The 19,034-nt window shown below is 46.6% G+C and overlaps 1 long non-coding RNA gene across 1 annotated transcript; it reads right to left on the reverse strand.

Annotated features, from left to right (window-relative positions):
- Positions 1–4,434: 4,434 nt before the first annotated feature.
- Positions 4,435–18,690, reverse strand: LOC136163042 (uncharacterized). The gene is made up of 3 exons (XR_010662187.1): positions 18,563–18,690; positions 17,523–17,715; positions 4,435–5,971 (listed from the first exon to the last, which is right to left on the reverse strand). It is a non-coding gene; the product is annotated as an uncharacterized lncRNA (long non-coding RNA).
- Between the last annotated feature and the right edge of the window lie 344 nt (positions 18,691–19,034).

Consider the following 19,034-nt stretch of genomic DNA (forward strand, 5'->3'; position numbering starts at 1 on the left):
CTTGGTTTTTGTTCACCAGCCTCATTATCTTCTTTATTCACAAAGAGTAGGAAAAGATCTCTTACTTCTAATTATTTCTACATGCCAGAAAATGAATCATTTTGGAACTGACAACCTATTCTGTGGCCAAATTGGCGAAATGTCAGAGACCAAAATAAAACCCAGCCTACTCTGAAACCTGTTTGTGCAGGCTCAGCGGTAAAGTCTCTCATCAGCTATTAGCATCATCAGAAGACCCTAAGCACCCCTAACTATCAAGTGGTGTCATGGGGGACCACAGCAGCCTGCAGCAGGTGGGCCTGATCCCTGGTCTGACCCCCAACTCATGCTCTTAGCAGGAGCTCTGGTGTCTAACACCTCACCTCTCAAAGTGTAGTCCTGCCTACCCAATAACACTGGGCCAACCTGTGAGCTTAGAGGAAATGTGGACTGTCAGGCCCCATCCCTGATCTGCAGAAACAGACTCTGCCTTTCCACAAGATTTTGGAGAATCTATGTGCAGAGTTGAGCTTGAGGAGCCCTGGTGTAAACCACACGCCCAAGGACCAGAAATAACTCATTCTGCAAAACCCTGCAAAGATCGAACATGTTACCCCCTCCCCCATCCAAGTCCACTTGGTCCCTGCACCGACTGAGCCTTTATAATGACTTCCAGCCACACTGCATCCAGCCACGCGCAAGGGGATTCTCACGATTCAAGCAGTGATTCCCTAAAATCACTCCCATCTCTTTGAGTAACTCTTTCCTTGGGTGCCCAATTCTCTGCCTGGTTTTCCCTGCCAGATACCCAACAAGTACCCACAGTTGGGAGGGCTTTGATTTATCAACGGAAGCCCCAACCTAAGAGGCTCGCTGGGGTCACTCATGGACCTGACAGAGGGACCCCCGCCCCCCACCTTGAATGTTACCCACCTCTGTGTTGGAGCGGCGGGCACCAACACAGGTGAACCGGCTCACAGCTATTGGCCGGCACTAGTCACGTGTCCTACTCCCCGTCCCCACCGCCCCCCCAACAGCTACGGGCCGGAAATGCCTGCAGTCCACACCGGAAGTGGAGAGCTCCAATCGTTCAGGGTCATGTGACTTGCGCGCCCACTGTCGGGAAAGGCTGATGGAGACTGTGAGCATGGCCCCCTGAAGTCCCCTTGTGGCCACCCCACTTCTCCCTCTCAGGGCACTCTGGGGCCCTCTTCTATCGGCAGGTTTTCTGAGAGGTGATGGGGGTGCCAGGAGCCACGTGGCCTCAGCGCTCGGTGCCAGCACCAGCTGCCTCCCCCCACTCGCTGGGCTCCTTGTGGGCCTCGGAAAGGCCTGGGTTGACTCTCGGGTTTCTGGTTTCCCTGGGCAACAGGAAGCTGGGGCTCCCCTGGCAGAACTCAGAGCTGCTGGGCTGGGGACGTCTTGTGGCTTTGTGAGGGGTTTCCCCCAGCCAGCAGGTCCCAGAACCTGGCTCTCCAGGTGTGTCGTCATCAGAACACACCCATTCTGCCAGGTTCCAAAAAGCGCAGGCCGGGAAAGGGGCTGCATCTTAATGCTTTTCCTTAAGAGGCGGGGGGGAGGGGGCGGGTTCAACAAGTCACTTAACCTTCTTGGTCCTTATTTCCTGGTGTGTAACAAGAAGGCCTTCACAGCATCTCCCTCCTAGGACGACGGGGAGAGAGAAGAGGAATAAGGATGAGGAGAAGACTAAGGGTTGTAGGGACTAAAGGTATGACCTTCACTACCCAAATCCTCATGCTACACACTTGCTGTCACACCTCTCGCATCCTGGATGCCCGTGATTGTGAATGGCCCTGCACAGCTGCCCTAAGCACCTGTAGTGAGGACTGTTAACAGTGCCTCAAAAGCACAGTGCAGAGATTCCCTGGTGGTCCAGTGGTTAAGACTACTAGCTTCTAGTGTAGGGAGCGTGGGTTCAATCTCTGGTCAGGGAACTAGGATCTCACAAGCAGTGCAGTACAGCCAGAAAAAATAAAAGCAGAGTGCATGGCCCAGGCAGGCTCAGAGAACCCCTGGGTCACTTTCAGGTGTTCTTCCTGTGCAGAACCACTTTCCTCTTCTTACCTGCTCTGCTGGGCCCTATCACCAGGCCAGGTACAGAAGCAGGGGCTCTAAGCTTGTCTGATAGGCAAACAAACTTCCTGATGAGGAAGGACTAGTTCCCAGGAAGGTTGGGATTCTTACCTGGGCTGGAACTAGATCTAGAATGGAGCATACTGACTGTACCCCAGCTTGGCCTCCAATCCCTGCCAGGGACACCAGGGGTGAGTGGGTGTCCCAGCCTGGCCAAGGACAGGGTCCCCTATCCCTCCACTCTCAGATCCACCTGTGCATGGAGTTTCCTCAGAATCCCCAGAACCAGAACCTTCCTAGATGTCCAGTGGTTAAGATTCTACCTTCCCAGTGCAGGGGGCACGGGTTCAATCCCTGGTCAGGGAACTAAGATCCTGCATGCCACAACCAAAAAAAGAAAAAGAAGAATCCCCAGAACTGCTGCCCCCAAAAGAGCCCAGTCACTTTCTCATGGGAGGGCATCGTCACTCAGACGCTGTACCCGGGGAGCTTGTTGACATGAGAGGGCATGCCAAGGATAGTGAAGACAGAATTTGCCTTTATCCATATGGTGATCAGGTCTCCTGAAGCATATGATTTTTCACACATGCATATTTAGAAACTGGCAACCTTTGTATGAGTTTTGTTGCTAAAAGGAACTGGCCCTTCTAGAGCGCCAGTTTGCCTTACAAGGTATTTTTGTTGCTTGTTGTTTTGGAATGTGACAGTCATTTTCTCATTTCGAGCAATACACGAAGAAAAACATCACCTGGCCAGGAAAACCATTGTAACGAGTTGTGTTTCAAAGTGGCTAATTTTGGATGGGTCTCAGAAGTTTCTAGATTTCTAAAACCGTCATGCATTCTCAGGTGGAAAGAGAGATGCCTTCCTATATCAAACAGAAGCTGTGGTGTTTGTAGCCCACATTAGAATGCTTTCCAAAATGTCTGCTCATGCTAGTGGGTTTCATCAAGGGAGGTGAGGCCTCCTTGGGGACATTTAAGATGTTCGGGGGGTTTCTATTCTGATGTCACCATGATGGGGGAGGGACTCTGATAGCATTTGTCAGATATAACTCGGGGAAAGTCCCTCACAAGAAATAATCACATCACATCTCACGTGATTTTCAAACTTCATTCTTGACATCTGTGTAGCTAACAATCCATTCATTATTATCTAAGCCTGGACGGAACCCTGTATGACGTGTAAATATTGTGTTGAATTGTTTTTTTTAAAAAAAAACAAACATGGTTTAAAATACACTGACTCTCTCAGTAATGCCATCCACTGCACACATCAAGAAAAGTCTGTACAGTACTTAGATTGGCTTGGAGTTTTTCCAAGAGCCATTCTTCAGTCTGGACAATTAGAACACAAACACCAGTGCCTTCCAGGTGTTTCCATTACTGGCACCACACCCTGGCTCTGGTCTACCTTTGTAGCTGTTGCACTTGCAGTGATTCTATATTTAGAAGCAGGCCAGCGTGCACATGTCGATCAGAATCCTTTCACCCAGCAGGGCATGTTGGCAAGGGTAAGCAACAGACAAAGAAAAAAAAGGCTGAAATGTGCATCTTAGGTTCCTCGGTATTTAAGTCTATATCACAGACCCTAAGCATAATCATGTCTAAGAAAGAAAAAAAAAGTTCATATTTAAGTTCCCTTTCAGGAATTCTGCTCAATTTTCTGTGGCAGCCTGGATGGGAGGGGAGTTTGGAGGAGGATGGATACGTGCATATGTATGACTGAATCCCTCCAATATCCACCTGAAACTATCATAACATTGTTAACCAGCTAAGCCAGTGCCAGTGCTCATTCAGTCCTGTCTGACTCTTTGTGACTGTAGTCCTTGGGGCTCCTCTGTCCATGGGATTTTCCAGTCAAGAATACGGAGTGGGTTGCCATTTCCTTCTCCAGGGGATCTTCCCAACACAGGGATCAAACCAGCGTAGCCTGCATTTGCTGCACTGGCAGGCAGATTCTTTACCACTGCACCACCTAGGAAGCATTAATCAGCTATACTCCAGTACAAAATAAAAGGTATTTTATTAATTAAAAAAAGTTCCCTTTTGGGACAGGATGGGTCAGCATAATTAGAAATCAGATCCAGAGGTCTCCGAATCTCTTCCAAGATTCTGTCTTGTGCACCAACAAGAATTTAGGTGCATCAAGAGACTTCCCTGGGCTGGCATATCCTTGCAGCTTACAGACTTGCCGTTCTAAACAATTTCTCTTCCTGGCTAAGGTCAACACTACATCCCCAGCCTGATGGCAGACCCTGGAGTTTGTAGCAACTGGTGTTCTGGTTCTGCTTTCCTCTAGAAAGGAGCCCTATCACCCAGTGCAGATGGAGGTACCAGTTCCCATCTTTCCAGCCAGGTAACCATGGGCTAAATCCTCACCCTAAAAGCCTCTTTTTTCTAGGGGAGGATAGGAGTATCTCCCGGGGTGGAGTGGGAACTGCATTGGGTAACGAGCAACGGTCCTAGGACAGTGTTTAGAGGGATAGGGCTCTCCTCTGGCACTGATGACCATCTGGCACTGCTGTCATCGCTAGAATCTACTGTCCTGGAGTAGTTTTGGTACAGCTTTGGGCTCAAGTGTGGGGTGAATCCCTTCCTTCACTTTCCATTGGCATCTCATCTTGGGGGGCCCTGGTCCAACTTGTAGGCAACCTATCACCCCACCAGGGTGTCATTGGAAACTTTGGCCAAGTTGTCACTCTGAGAGTCTCAAAGGGGTACCATTCTTACCCTGACTCCTGTAGCCCCTGCCTGTCCTCAAGTTTCTCCGACCAGAGCATTGAGATCTGAAAGGTCAGGGACTGAGGCGCATTTCCTTCTGTCTTCTTAGAGTCATGTACACAGTGAATGCTTAATAAGTACTCATTAGATGGATAGGTGGACAGAAGGATGGGTAGAATGATGGATCGATGAATGGATGGATGGATGGATGCAATGATGAATGGATGAATGGAGGTATGGAATGATGAATAGATGTATGGAATGATGGATAGATGGATGGAAGGATGGATGGAATAATGGATGGAGAGATGGATAGACAGATCTGATAGTAAACTCAGCCCAGAGAGAAAGCCCCACATTAGATGACCATGGTGTCAAAGCTGCTCTCCCTTCTCCCTGGTGGAGAAAGGAGCTCTTTCCTCCTGCCTGAGGCCCCCTCCCCCAGGCCCTCTGCACCAGCAAAGATGGCAGAAGCTGGTGGTAATTTGGGTTCATCACAGCATCTCAAATCACTTTTCAAACTCTTGGCTCAGCCCCTTAGACCCTTTGCCAAGCACGTTTCTCCTTGGTGTTTAAACTCTAGGGAAACATTATCTGAACATTTCCAATTCATTTATGCTCAGATCATCAAAATGCCATTTTACAAGAGCTGTTTGAACTCCAAAAGGTCTGGGAAGCTTTCCCTTGGAACAGTTACATGGAAAGGCAGCCTGGGACTTCCTAAGTAGATGGAGTGCCCCGATCTGCTACAGGCAGTGCTCACCTCCCCCTCCCCACCCCCTTGACAACCTGGGCAGACAAATCCCACTTCAGAGCAGGAGGTCAGGCAGGCTCTATCCAGGCCACCTCACCGCACAAATAAGAAAGTACTCCTGGACCCAATTAGGCGATTTGAGTCCCCGGATGCAAACAACTTCAGAAAGAATCCTCCTGTGCAAATATTCCTTTAAATGCAAACGAAGTGTCTCCAGAATTCTCCAGATTAGTGATAAAAGTGGGAAGGGCATACTCCAAGACACAGAGGCTAAGACTCTCAGTTTCCTCTGTGATTGGGTTCCAGGGTTTAAAGGGACTGTGTTCTCCGGTGCCCAGAGCACTGCTGGATTCAGGATTCCATTCCACAGAGCCTGGCGTGGTCTGTCCTCTCACAGCCTCCAGCTCACTCCACATGCACCCTGCAGACAGAAGGAGAGCAAATGCACGAGACCTTCTGGAACATCCCTTCCCCATTCCTTGGGCTGTTCCCTATTACCTACCCACTCCTCCTGTCAGCAACTCTCCAAATGTAAGGATAAAAACAAATATCTTCCTCACCCCCACCCACTTCTCCACTTTCACCTCCATGACCCAATTCAACTCTCTCCTGTGCCCAGGGTGGGGACGGGGTGGGGGGGGTGGTGTGGGGAGGTATAGTTGCACCAGAAATCAGAAAAGCAGAAATCACTCAAATTGAAAACAGAAGGTCAATAGAGAAAATCAGTGAAAGCAAAAATTGGTTATTTGAAAAGATCAATAAAATTAACAAACCTCTGGCAAGACTGGCAAAAAAGATAAGATACAAATTACCAGCATCAACAATGAAATGGGATAAAGCAACAAATATAACAGGTATCACATGGTTAATAAGGAAATACTAGGACCAACACTACATGCATAAATTTGACAATTTAGATGAAATTAACAAATTCCTTGAAAATTAGTAACTACAAGATCCCTTGGAGGATGGCATGGCAATCCACTCCAGTATTCTTACCCGGAGAATCCCCATGGACAGAGGAACCTGGCAGGCTACAGTCCATAGGGTCACAAAGATTTGGACAGAACTAAGTGACTGATCACTGCACTGCACCATTTATCTGAGATGAAGGAGATACTTTGAACAGCCCTATAACCAATAAATAAATTTAACCCATAATTTTAAAACTTTCTAAAAAGAAATTTCCAGACCCAGATGATTTCACTGAAAGGATTTTTTAACACAAATGTAACATAATTTCTTCCAGAAAATAGAAATTTATTTTATGATCCTAGTATTACTTGATATCAAACCAGACAAAAACAGTATAAAAGCAAAACTACAGACAATACAAATATATCTTCTAAAGATTTAAACAAAATATTAATAAATAAAATTTAGCAGTATTTAAGAAGAATAGAGGAGAATTTCCTCAACTTGACAAGCAACATCTACCAAAAGCTATATGTAGCTAGCACCACACTTGATGGAAGAGTGCTTTCCACCTAAGACCAAGAACAAGATAAGAATGTCTACTCTTACTACTATAGCAACATAGTACTGCAAGTTCTCCCTGGAGCAGGAAATGGCAACCCACTCCAGCATTCTTGCCTGGAGAATCCCATGGACAGAGGAGCCTGGTGGGCTACAGTCCATGGGGTCGCAAAGAGTCAGACACGACTGGATGACTAACACTTCCGCAGCAAATTACCACACATTTAACAACTTAAAACAACACCCATTCATTCTCTTATAGTTCTATAGGTCGGAAGTCTGGTAGGCTTGGCTGGTTTCTCTGCTCTAGGTCTTCCTTAGCAGGACAACTTGTGTTCCTTTGCAGAGCCTCTGGTGGTTATAATCTCCCAGACTCACTCTGGCCGTGGGCAGAGTTCAGTTTCATGCATTTGTAGGACTAATGTTGCCATTTCTTTGCCGGGGTCATCCTTAGCTTCTAGACATCTCCTGCATTCTGTGGCTAGTGACCCGCCTGCTCCATCTTCAAAGTCAGCAATGGTGGGTTGAATCTTTCTGACACTTTATATCATCTGACCTCTTGCCCTTCTCTCCTCCCAACTCCCAGCTCTCGGCTACTAACTTTCCTGTTTTTCTTCTTCTTTTTTTCCCTCTCCTTCTCTTCTCCTCTTCCTCCTTCTTCTCCCTTTATTCCCTCTTTCTCTTCTTTCTTTCTCTCTCCCCACCCCATTTGCTTCCTCCTTTACTTTTAAGGGCTCACATACTTAACACTGGAGGAGGGCATGGCAATCCACTCCAGTATTCTTGCCTGGAAAACCCCATGGACAGATGAGCCTGGTGGGCTACAGTCCATGGGTTTAAAAAGGGTTCAGTTCACTTCAGTCGCTCAGTAGTGTCTGACTATTTGAGACCTCATGAACCACAGCAGCCAGGCCTTCCTGTCCATCACCAACTCCCACAGTCCACCTAAACCCATGTCCATTGAGTCCATGCTGCCATCCAACCATCTCATCCTCTGTCGTCCCCTTCTCCTCCTGCCCTCAATCTTTCCCAACATCAGGGTCTTTTCAAATGAGTCAGCTCTTTGCATCAGGTGGCCAAAGTATTGGAGCTTAAGCTTCAACATTAGTCCTTACAATGAACAGCCAGGACTGATTCCTTTAGGATGGACTGGTTGGATCTCCTGGCAGTCCAAGGGACTCTCCAGAGGCTTCTCCAACACCACAGTTCAAAAGCATCAATTCTTCTGCACTCACCTTTCATTATAGTCCAACTCTCACATCCATGCATGATTATGGGAAAAACCACAACCTTGACTAGACGGACCTTTGTTGACAAAGTAATGTCCTGCTTTTTATATGCTGTCTAAGTTGGTCATAACTTTCCTTCCAAGGAGTGAGCGTCTTTTCATTTCATGGCTGCAATCATCATCTGCAGTGATTTTGGGGCCCAGAAAAATAAAGTCAGCCACTGCTTCCACTGTTTCCCCATCTATTTGCCATGAAGTGATGGGACCGGATACCATGATCTTAGTTTTCTGAATGTTGAGCTTTAAGCCAACTTTTTCACTCTCCTCTTTCACTTTCATCAAGAGGCTCTTTAGTTCTTCTTCACTTTCTGCCATAAGGGTGGTGTCATCTGCAGTATCTGAGGTTATTGATATTTCTCCTGGCAATCTTGATTCCAGCTTGTGCTTTCTCCAGCCCAGCATTTCTCATGATGTACTCTGCATATAAGTTAAATAAGCAGAGTGACAATATACAGCCTTGATGTACTCCTTTTCCTATTTGAAACCAGTCTGTTGTTCCATGTCCAGTTCTAACTGTTGCTTCCTGACCTGCATACAGGTTTCTCAAGAGGCAGGTCAGGTGGTCTGGTATTCCCATCTCTTTCAGAATTTTCCACAGTTTATTGTGATCCACACAGTCAAAGACTGTGGCATAGTCAATAAAGCAGAAATAGATGTTTTTCTGGAACTCTTTTGCTTTTTTGATGATCCATTGGATGTTGGCAATTTGATCTCTGGTTCCTCTGCCTTTTCTAAAACCAGCTTGAACTTATGAAAGTTCATGGTTCATGTATTGCTGAAACCTGGCTTGGATAACTTTAAGCATTACTTCACTAGCATGTGAGATGAGTGCAATTGTGTGGTAGTTTGAGCATTCTTTGGGATTGCCTTTCTTAGGGATTGGAATGAAAACTGAACTTTTCCAGTCCTGTGGCCGCTGCTGAGTTTTCCAAATTTGCTGGCATATTGAGTGCAGCACTTTCACAGCATCATCTTTCAGGATTTGAAATAGCTCATCTGGAATTCCATCACCTCTGCTAGCTTTGTTCATAGTGATGCTTCCTAAGACCCACTTGACTTCACATTCCAGGATGTCTGGCTGTAGGTGAGTGATCACACCTTTGTGATTATCTGGGTCGTGAAGATCTTTTTTGCATAGTTCTGTGTATTCTTGCCACCTCTTCTTAATATCTTCTGCTTCTGTTAGGTCCATACCATTTCTGTCCTTTATTGAGCCCATGACAACTAAAGCAACTTAGCATCCATGCAAGCACATATTTACATTGAGCCAGATAACTAATGATAATTTCCCTGTTTGAAAATCACTCACTTAGTAATCTTAATTGCATCTGAAAATCCCCTTCACAGCAGTGTCTAATGTTTGACTGAATAGTCAGGGAACAGGAATCTTGGTGGGGAAATCTTTGAGATTATGCCTATATGGCATACCATATATGCCAGCAAATATGGAAAGCTCAGCAGTGGCCATGGAACAGGAAAAGGTCAGTTTTCATTCCAATCCCTAAGAAAGGCAATCCCAAAGAATGCTCAAACTACCACACAATTGCACTCATCTCACATGCTAGTAAAGTAATGCTCAAAATTCTCCAAGCCAGGCTTCAGCAATACATGAACCATGAACTTTCCTAAGTTCAAGCTGGTTTTAGAAAGGGCAGAGGAATCAGAGATCAAATTGCCAACATCCAATGGATCATCAAAAAAGCAAAAGAGTTCCAGAAAAACATCTATTTCTGCTTTATTGACTATGCCACAGTCTTTGACTGTGTGGATCACAATAAACTGTGGAAAATTCTGAAAGAGATGGGAATACCAGACCACCTGACCTGCCTCTTGAGAAACCTGTATGCAGGTCAGGAAGCAACAGTTAGAACTGGACATGGAACAACAGACTGGTTTCAAATAGGAAAAGGAGTACATCAAGGCTGTATATTGTCACTCTGCTTATTTAACTTATATGCAGAGTACATCATGAGAAATGCTGGGCTGGAGAAAGCACAAGCTGGAATCAAGATTGCCAGGAGAAATATCAATAACCTCAGATACTGCAGATGACACCACCCTTATGGCAGAAAGTGAAGAAGAACTAAAGAGCCTCTTGATGAAAGTGAAAGAGGAGAGTGAAAAAGTTGGCTTAAAGCTCAACATTCAGAAAACTAAGATCATGGTATCCGGTCCCATCACTTCATGGCAAATAGATGGGGAAACAGTGGAAGCAGTGGCTGACTTTATTTTTCTGGGCCCCAAAATCACTGCAGATGATGATTGCAGCCATGAAATGAAAAGACGCTCACTCCTTGGAAGGAAAGTTATGACCAACTTAGACAGCATATAAAAAGCAGGACATTACTTTGTCAACAAAGGTCCGTCTAGTCAAGGTTGTGGTTTTTCCCATAATCATGCATGGATGTGAGAGTTGGACTATAATGAAAGGTGAGTGCAGAAGAATTGATGCTTTTGAACTGTGGTGTTGGAGAAGCCTCTGGAGAGTCCCTTGGACTGCCAGGAGATCCAACCAGTCCATCCTAAAGGAATCAGTCCTGGCTGTTCATTGTAAGGACTAATGTTGAAGCTTAAGCTCCAATACTTTGGCCACCTGATGCAAAGAGCTGACTCATTTGAAAAGACCCTGATGTTGGGAAAGATTGAGGGCAGGAGGAGAAGGGGACGACAGAGGATGAGATGGTTGGATGGCAGCATGGACTCAATGGACATGGGTTTAGGTGGACTGTGGGAGTTGGTGATGGACAGGAAGGCCTGGCTGCTGTGGTTCATGAGGTCTCAAATAGTCAGACACGACTGAGCAACTGAACTGGCTGACTGATCTGATGCCTACCAGAGACTTGGAGAACTTACTTGAAAAATCCTTTATCTGACCAAGGCTTATATCTAGAAAACAGGCAAAGTCACTAAAGAGGATATACAAATGGCAAGTAAACACATAAAAAGATGATCAATAATAACACTAGCCATTAGAGAAACGCAAATTAAGACCACGATGAGATATCATTACATACCTATCGGAGTAGCTAAAATGAAAATAATGACGATACCAAAAGCTGGTGAGGATTCAGAGGAACTGGGTCTGTCATCCGTTGTTGGTGGTAATGTAAAATATTACAGTCACTGCAGTCCTAAGTATCTATCTCGGATAAGTAAAAACTTATGTCCACACAAAACCTTTTATACAAATCTTTATTGTTGCCTTATTTCTTTTATAATATCCCTAAGCTGGAAACAATCAAAATGTCTTTTAGTGAATGGATGAATGTTCAAACATACTGATAGAACCATACTGTGAATGTACTAGCAAGCATTCTCCAGTTAGATAGATAGATTTTAAGAAACTGGCTTGTATAATTGTGGAGACTGTCAATCTAAAACCTTCAGAATATATTAGCAAGCTGGAGACCCAGGGAAGAGTTGATGTGGTAGGTCAAATCTGAAGTCAGTCTGCTGAAAGTTTCCCTCTTCCTTGGGAGAAGTCAGGTTTTTTTCCTGTTGAGTCCATCAGTTACTTATTTACAAATTCTACTGATTGAAATGTTAATCTCCTCTTAAAAGATATCTTTGCAGGAACAAAATAGAATAATGTTTGACCAAATACCTGGGAACCATGATCTAACCAAGTTAACACGTGAAATTAACATTACAGTGGAGTACTACTTGGCGATAAAAAAGGAACAGATGGTTGATACGGCTTGCATGGGTCTCGGGGGAATTCTGCTGAATGAAAATAAAATAGTCTCAAAAGGCCACATACTATATGATTCAATCTATATAACATCTTCAAAATAACCACAATACAGACATGGAAAACAAATTAGTGGCCGGGGGGAGAGAAGCGGTGACTGTCAGGGGAAACAGGAGGAAATCTTTACAGTGATGGAGCAGTCCTGCACCTTGACGGCAGCAGTGTTTCCAGGCATCTACACCTGTAACAACCTGGCAGAAAACTATACACACACAGTGTGCCCAGGCCAGTGTCCTGGTTTTGATTCTGCACCATAATTATGTAAGTTTTAACTGGTGGGCTAAGTGATGGAGGGTACACAGGGCTTCTCTCCACCATCTATGCAGCGTCCTGTGAATCTATAATGATTTCAGAATAAAAAAATGCTTAAAAAAGAAAGAACCAGAGGATTTATAGCAGAGTTAATATGCAGATTTTCAATAGCAAACATGTATTCCTCTGAATTGACACACGCTTTTTAAATGTTTTTCCTGGTTTTTTTTTTTTTTTACAAGAATGTCCTAAACTTTTCCCTCAGAAGGAATTTAGACAAGTGCCAATGAATGAAGTGACACCTGTTCATACCTATGGGAGGAAGCCAGAAAGGGAGCAAGGCTTAGGATGCCCTCTGCCTGAATACCAAGAAGTCACTGAGGTGACCAAACCCCAAGGCTCCTAAAGCCTGAACTACCCACTTCCTTCTCACCCTCCTCTTATGTGGTCTTAGGCTTGCAGCGGCTGCCATGATGGGCCAGTGGCCCAGCGTGGTCCTTCTGAATCAGAAATTGTTCTTTTCCATTTGTTCACATTTTTAAGATAATTTCCTTTCTTTCCTATCTCAGTCAACAGCTATAAAAATAAGTCAACATCATGGTCTTCAAAGGCCACCCAATCTGTGTTCACAGATCCCATTCATATGACGATAGTAAGCCCCAGAGATGAACAAGCCTTCCCAAGCAAGTTATTTATAATTATTAATGGTGATAATTGAAAAATACATGTGCAATTTATTTTTGAAGCCACATAGATTCACTGAATCTGATCCTCTAGTTATGGGACTAGACTGCATTCACATTGCTTTTGAAATAGTCTTCAACAATCAAAATAAGGGAATTCTCTGGCGGTCCAATGGTTAGTGCTGCTGGCCAAAATTTTGACCATCTCTGCCCACCGAAGCTGAATTAAAAACATAGAGGCAGAGTTTAGAAAATAGAAAGCTGGCTTTAATTCCCAGCAGGTGGAGGGGGGGAACACAGTAGCCTCATGCCTCAAGAACTGTGCCCTCCCTCCACAAGGAATCTAGAGGCTTATATAAGGCAAGGGCTTCCAGTCAGGAGTAATGAGGAACAAAGGTGATGGGATCTTGATTTCTTCCTGTTGCACTGTTTCAAAGACAGTCTTGAACTGGCGTCAGTAACCCAGTAATCGAGTATGGCAGTTTAGTGGCTCTGCAGTCTTCTTTCTGTTATGTAACTACATGGGGAAGGGTGTTGTAAGGGTAAACACCAGATATAAGATGTATTTGGTGTAGAGTCAAAGGAGAAAAATGTGAATTGTAGCTCTTGCAGAATTAGGGGGCAGAAAAGCAAATTTAGTTACAGACATTCAGAGTTAGGAACATTTAGAGTGAAAAAAAAAAACTAGGAATATTCAGGCCTGTTCACTGTTCTCTTTATCTTCTTTGTTCTCAGGAAAAGGAAAGAGAAAAACTCATTCCTCTTCTTTCCTTTTCACTACAACATTAGGACTTAGCGCTTTCACTGTTGTGGGCCCAGGTTCAATTCTTGGTCAGGGAACTAAGATCCTGCAAGCCTCATAGAGCAACCAAAAAAATAACAACTAAAAAATAAAGTCAAATCAAAAGAAGGACCATCCAGACAGGACCTTAGGAGAGTCTAAAGGACCTGCCAAACAAGAGGTTAGCAATCAACGGACTCCAGTCAAAGGGGTAGGCCAGGTCTGGGATGGCAGGACCAGACTGGCTCGTAGGACACACAGACAGACAGGAGCTCTGTCCGTGGTGCCCCCGGCCCTTTCTCCTCTTCCCTCTTGTCCGGCAAGATCCTCATTCCCCTCCGGGTCGACCCTGTTGGCCAGGTTTTAACTGACCCCCCCCCACCAGAAGAGGCACCTTCTCCTGAGGCCTCCTTCCCACCTCCCCTCCCATGAGAACGAATAAGCAGGGTTTGGCTGGCCCCTCATCCTGCCTGTGGTTATTACAGCTGACTCACCAGACCATGCTGGGTACACAGTTTGGAATATTGAAGCAATTCATTTAACATGAGATCATATTTCCCTCTGTCATTACATATTCTTGGAAAACATGATTTTTAATGGCTGCAAACAGTGCCAGGACCATCTGCTTACTTGATGTTGGCATTCAGACTGGCAGAGAGAGCAGATTTATGGCTACCAAAGGGGAAAGTTCAGGGAGGGATAAATTTGGGATTAGCAGATACACACTACTATATATAAAATAGATAAACAACAAGGTCCTACTGTATAGCACAGGGAACCATATCCAATATCTTGCAATAAACAAGAAAAAATTTGAAAATGAATATATAATATTTATATTACACATATATATAGCTGAGTCACTTTGCCCTACACTAACTTACAGCGTCGTGAATCAACTATGGCTTGTTGTTGCTCTCTAGTCACTAAGTCCTGTCTGAGTCTTTGTGACCCATGGACTGCAGCACCCCAGGCTTCCCTGTCCTTCACCATCTCCTGGAATTTGCTCAAACCCATGTCCATTGAGTCGGTGATGCCATCCAGCCATCTCATCCTCTGTCGCCCCCTTCTCCTCCTGCCCTCAGTCTTTCCCAGCATCAGGGTCTTTTCCAGTGAGTCAACTCTTTGCATCAGGTGGCCGAAAGTCAAAAGCATCAATTTGACTATTCTTCAAATCAACTATACTTCAATTAAAAAAATAATGAGGCAGTTTCCTATCCATTTGAATAAATACTGTAATAATCAAATGATTATCCCAAACCTCCTTACCACTTAAAAACTTAATCTGGAAAGGGTGAGGGTCGATTTTAACCCTGCAGGGGAGTGGTCAGATAGAGATCGTCTTCCCAGGCATAGTCCGCCTTCAGATAGGTCTGAGAAAGAGAAAGGCCCAGCAGCCCCCTGGCAGGGCCTCAGTACAGGTATGAGGAGTCGGGTGGTAAGAGCAGCCGTGTTGATTGGGCGTGTGGGAGACTGCAGCCCTGCACAGAGCGCTTTGACAGAAAGCGGTCACCACGGCAGCATTTTTAGCCAAAAACGAATGAGGAGAGGACAGATGACAGCTACTCACTGTGAGAGCTGAGGCTCCAGGTGGCTCCGTGGTAAAGAATCCGCCTGCCCGTCCAGGAGACAGGGGTCAGACCCCTGACCCGGGAAGATCCCACAAGCCACAGAGCAACGTTGAGGCCGTGCTCTGGAGCCTGGGAGCCGCAGTCACTGAAGCTCTGGTGCCCTAGAGCCTGTGCGCCACAACTACAGAATAGCCCCACTCACCCCAACTGGAGAAAAGCCAGCACAACCACAAAGAAATAAATGAATAAAATCTTTAAAAAGTAAAAGGATTCAGATGAGTGCACGGAGCCAGCAAGCAGTGTCCCACCTCAAGGGTCCCTGCGCCCCTGTCCTGCACAGGTATTTTTCGCTCAAATGTAGGAGAAACCCACCCCTCTCCATTGCTGGCTGTTCCTGAGAACCTCCCCTCCAGCTTCCATTGTTCTCCACCTTGTATCTGCCGGTAAAACAGGACATTTGTGTTTCCAAACAGTGGTCACAAGAATACCTCCAATCTTACCTGCTGTCCTGGCATTCTTCACCAAGAGGTGGGATCTAAGTCCTCTTGCCTTGAGCCCAACCAGCCTGGAACTTGCTTACAGTCAAGAGTGTAGCAAAAGTGTCACACATGGTTTCCAAAGCTAGCTCATAAAATCTGAGGCCATTTCTACCTGGCAGCTAGAATCCCTGAGACTCATTAAGAAGCATGACCTCACTGAGGCCCCCATGCTGAGAAGATGCTCAGGCCATGTACAGGTATTCAGGCTGAAAGTCCCGACTGACAGCAGCAGCCGCCACAAGCACAGGCAAGCCTTTGGATAACTCTAGGTCTCAGCCTCTCTGTATCCCCAGCTGAGTCCCCAGACATCGTGGCGACTGGCCAAGGGGGCCACTGCAGCTCATGAAGTGTCACAACAACAAGGACATGGAGGACAGACTCTCTGATGAGTGTTGTCACTTTGAAGAGTATCTGTGAATAGTCGGTGCTCAAGAAAACTTGAATTTCCCTGAGAGAAACTTGAAAATGAAGACAAAATAACCCAAAACTCACAAAGCTCTGTGGAAAGGCTGGATTAGGGAACTTGGTTGATCCCAGAGGCCCAACTGGAGACTCCTAGCATTACCACCCAAGTGAAGGTCAAAGGGAGAGTTGGGTGAGCTAAGTGCTGGCCCCTAAGTCCCCAGATGGCTATCAGGATGGACCGGTTCTCCTCCAGTTGTGCATGCCCTCCAGAAAGAAAACAGAAGGGCCTTGGCTATTCCTTCTAATGGGTGAGACTCGGGTGGTGGGCACATGGGTCATGAGAGAGCATCATCGAGAACAACATGGTGGCCACTCTCCTGGCACACATGGCCCCAGGTCTGTGAGGCTCTCACCAGCCTTCCCAATCAGACGTGACTCGGCTCCTCTCTGGGTTCAGGTCAGCAAGTTGGATGGAGAAAAACAAAGGGTTCAACCCAATCCTCCAGGAAGTGGGGGAGAGGAAGTTCTTCCCCTCAAGGTGACCTTGAGAAGAGGGTAAGAAAATTCCCACCTAGACATCATATTGACATCCCAGGTGGCTTGGTGGTAAAGAATCCTCCTGCCAATGCAGGAGAAGCAGGAGACGCGGCTTCAGTCCCTGTGTCAGGACGATCTCCTGGAGGAAGACATGGCAACCCACTCCAGTATTCTTGCCTGGAGAATTCTACGGACAGACAAGCCTGGCGGGCTGCAGTCCATGGGGTCGCAAAGAGTCAAACATGACTGAGCATGCGTGCACACATCAGACATCACCTTAAAGGATTTGGTACAATTGGTCCACCATTCCCCACAGGCATCTGTGTTAAAGCTGTTTTTACAGTGCACTCTGAGCTCACTGTTGCTCACGAGAGAGACCCAGATAATGAAGAATGTGCCCCACGTGTCCACAGCTCAAGACCTGCTCAGAGAGGGAGCACTGGCTTGAGCTGGGAGAGTCTGAGCAGGGCCCACTGGTCCCCTTTCTCTCTGAGGCCAGGTCAGACCTGGCTCATCTCTCCCCCAGTCACACACTGCTTTGCACAAAGCGAGCACTCATCCCGGTGGAGCTCTAGCTGGGGAGGGAGATGCAGGCACTGGACAGGGTAGGGGGCAGAGAGAACACACCGCCCAGCCCCAGGAGGGAGAGGGTTCATGGAACACACACAGCCAAGCTCAGTTGGACACACCTTGGTTTTCTTGGAAGCCAGTAAGACACAGGAGAAAGGGCCTTGGGGCTCCCTGGAGGATCCCCTCCTTCTGCCCCATTTCTGAGCACCAAGCCTCCAGGCTTTGTGTTCAAGTCTGGTCTTAGATGAGAAGGTCAGGCTGGGCAGGTAAGTGCCAAATAAGTAGATTGGAGTCCCTGTGTTCCTAGAGGTGCTGCCAGATGGAAAAACAAACACAAGAATAGGATTTTCTTTAATATTGGCAGTTTCTGAAAACCACTTCCAACCCCATTTCCCTAGGAACACCTTTGGGCTCTGGAGAATATGACAGCAGCTCCCGTTTGGACTTTTCATCTGTGTGTCGCCAGCAACAGCTACATCCTCTGGATGCTGGTTCGGTTCCCCTTGAGCGTCCCCAGTGGCGTGACAAACACCTCCTGAGTGACAGAAGGCTAGCAGACCACCTCTGCACTAGATGAGTGTGGTCTGTGGGGCAGATGCCTCACTCACCAGCCTCATCCATAACTTGGAAGTCTATGGGGTCCCCAACACCTGAGAAATCTCCAATCTTTTCAAAGGCCTTTTTGCACTGCAGCTCGTTCTGGCCTCCTTGCCTGGGGGATGAGCCTCTGCCCCTCCCCACACACCCCCTCTCTTGACCACACACAGTCCCCTCTCCTGACCACCGGCCTTGGAGGGACAGCTCTCCCTGAGCATGAGAATTTCAGAGACAGAAGGAATCTCTCATTTGCTGCAAAAGTAGCTTCCGGCTGGCACTGGGCTTCATCCTGATGAAGTTTTACCCTCTGGTGAGGATGGGCTGGAGAGAGCTTTATCCACAAGCTGGCATCCCCTCTCCCCACTCCTGGCTCCAGCTCTGCCTCCCACAGGAAGTCCATCCCAGCCAGGGAGGGCGCCCAGGAACCCCAATCTGATGGTGTAAACCTTCTTGATTACACCACTCCGGGTCCCCTCGATAATTATATGTGGGAAGAGAAGGTAAAAGATGGCCCCGACAGGGACTGTGTGCACCTAGCATCCCACCCTGCGCTGCCTCTTACCTCCCAAATAGTAAAGAATGAAGTCATCCAGCCGCTATGCATCAGGCAAATTCAAGGACTGTGGACACAGCAAGAAAGAGAGCAAAGGCGACTGGGAGCAGCTGCTTCTCCCGCTGCACCGCCATCTCCCTCGGAAATGACATTTATTTCTAACAATCCCGAGCCTCTGACTCACCGGCTGCCCTGATTCTTCCTGCCAGCTGCAAATTTTTGGAGCTCTTTGTCATCGACAGGAATGTCCATGGTTGCTAGTGGTCCCCACAGCCTTGGGGCCTGACTTGGTTGCAGAATACAGGAAAGGGACACGCTGGACAGTCATGGCTTGGCAGACCAACCACCTCTGCTCCGAGCTGCAGATGAAAGCCCCAGTCTTGCAGAATCTCACCTCTAAGGGCCACAGATCAGCTATAAGGCAGGGACAAAAGGATGGGGCAAAAAAAGGAGGACACTTGGGGCCACATTTAACTCTCGT

This window comes from Muntiacus reevesi, chromosome 3, assembly GCF_963930625.1.
Source record: "Muntiacus reevesi chromosome 3, mMunRee1.1, whole genome shotgun sequence".
Taxonomy (NCBI): domain Eukaryota; kingdom Metazoa; phylum Chordata; class Mammalia; order Artiodactyla; family Cervidae; genus Muntiacus; species Muntiacus reevesi.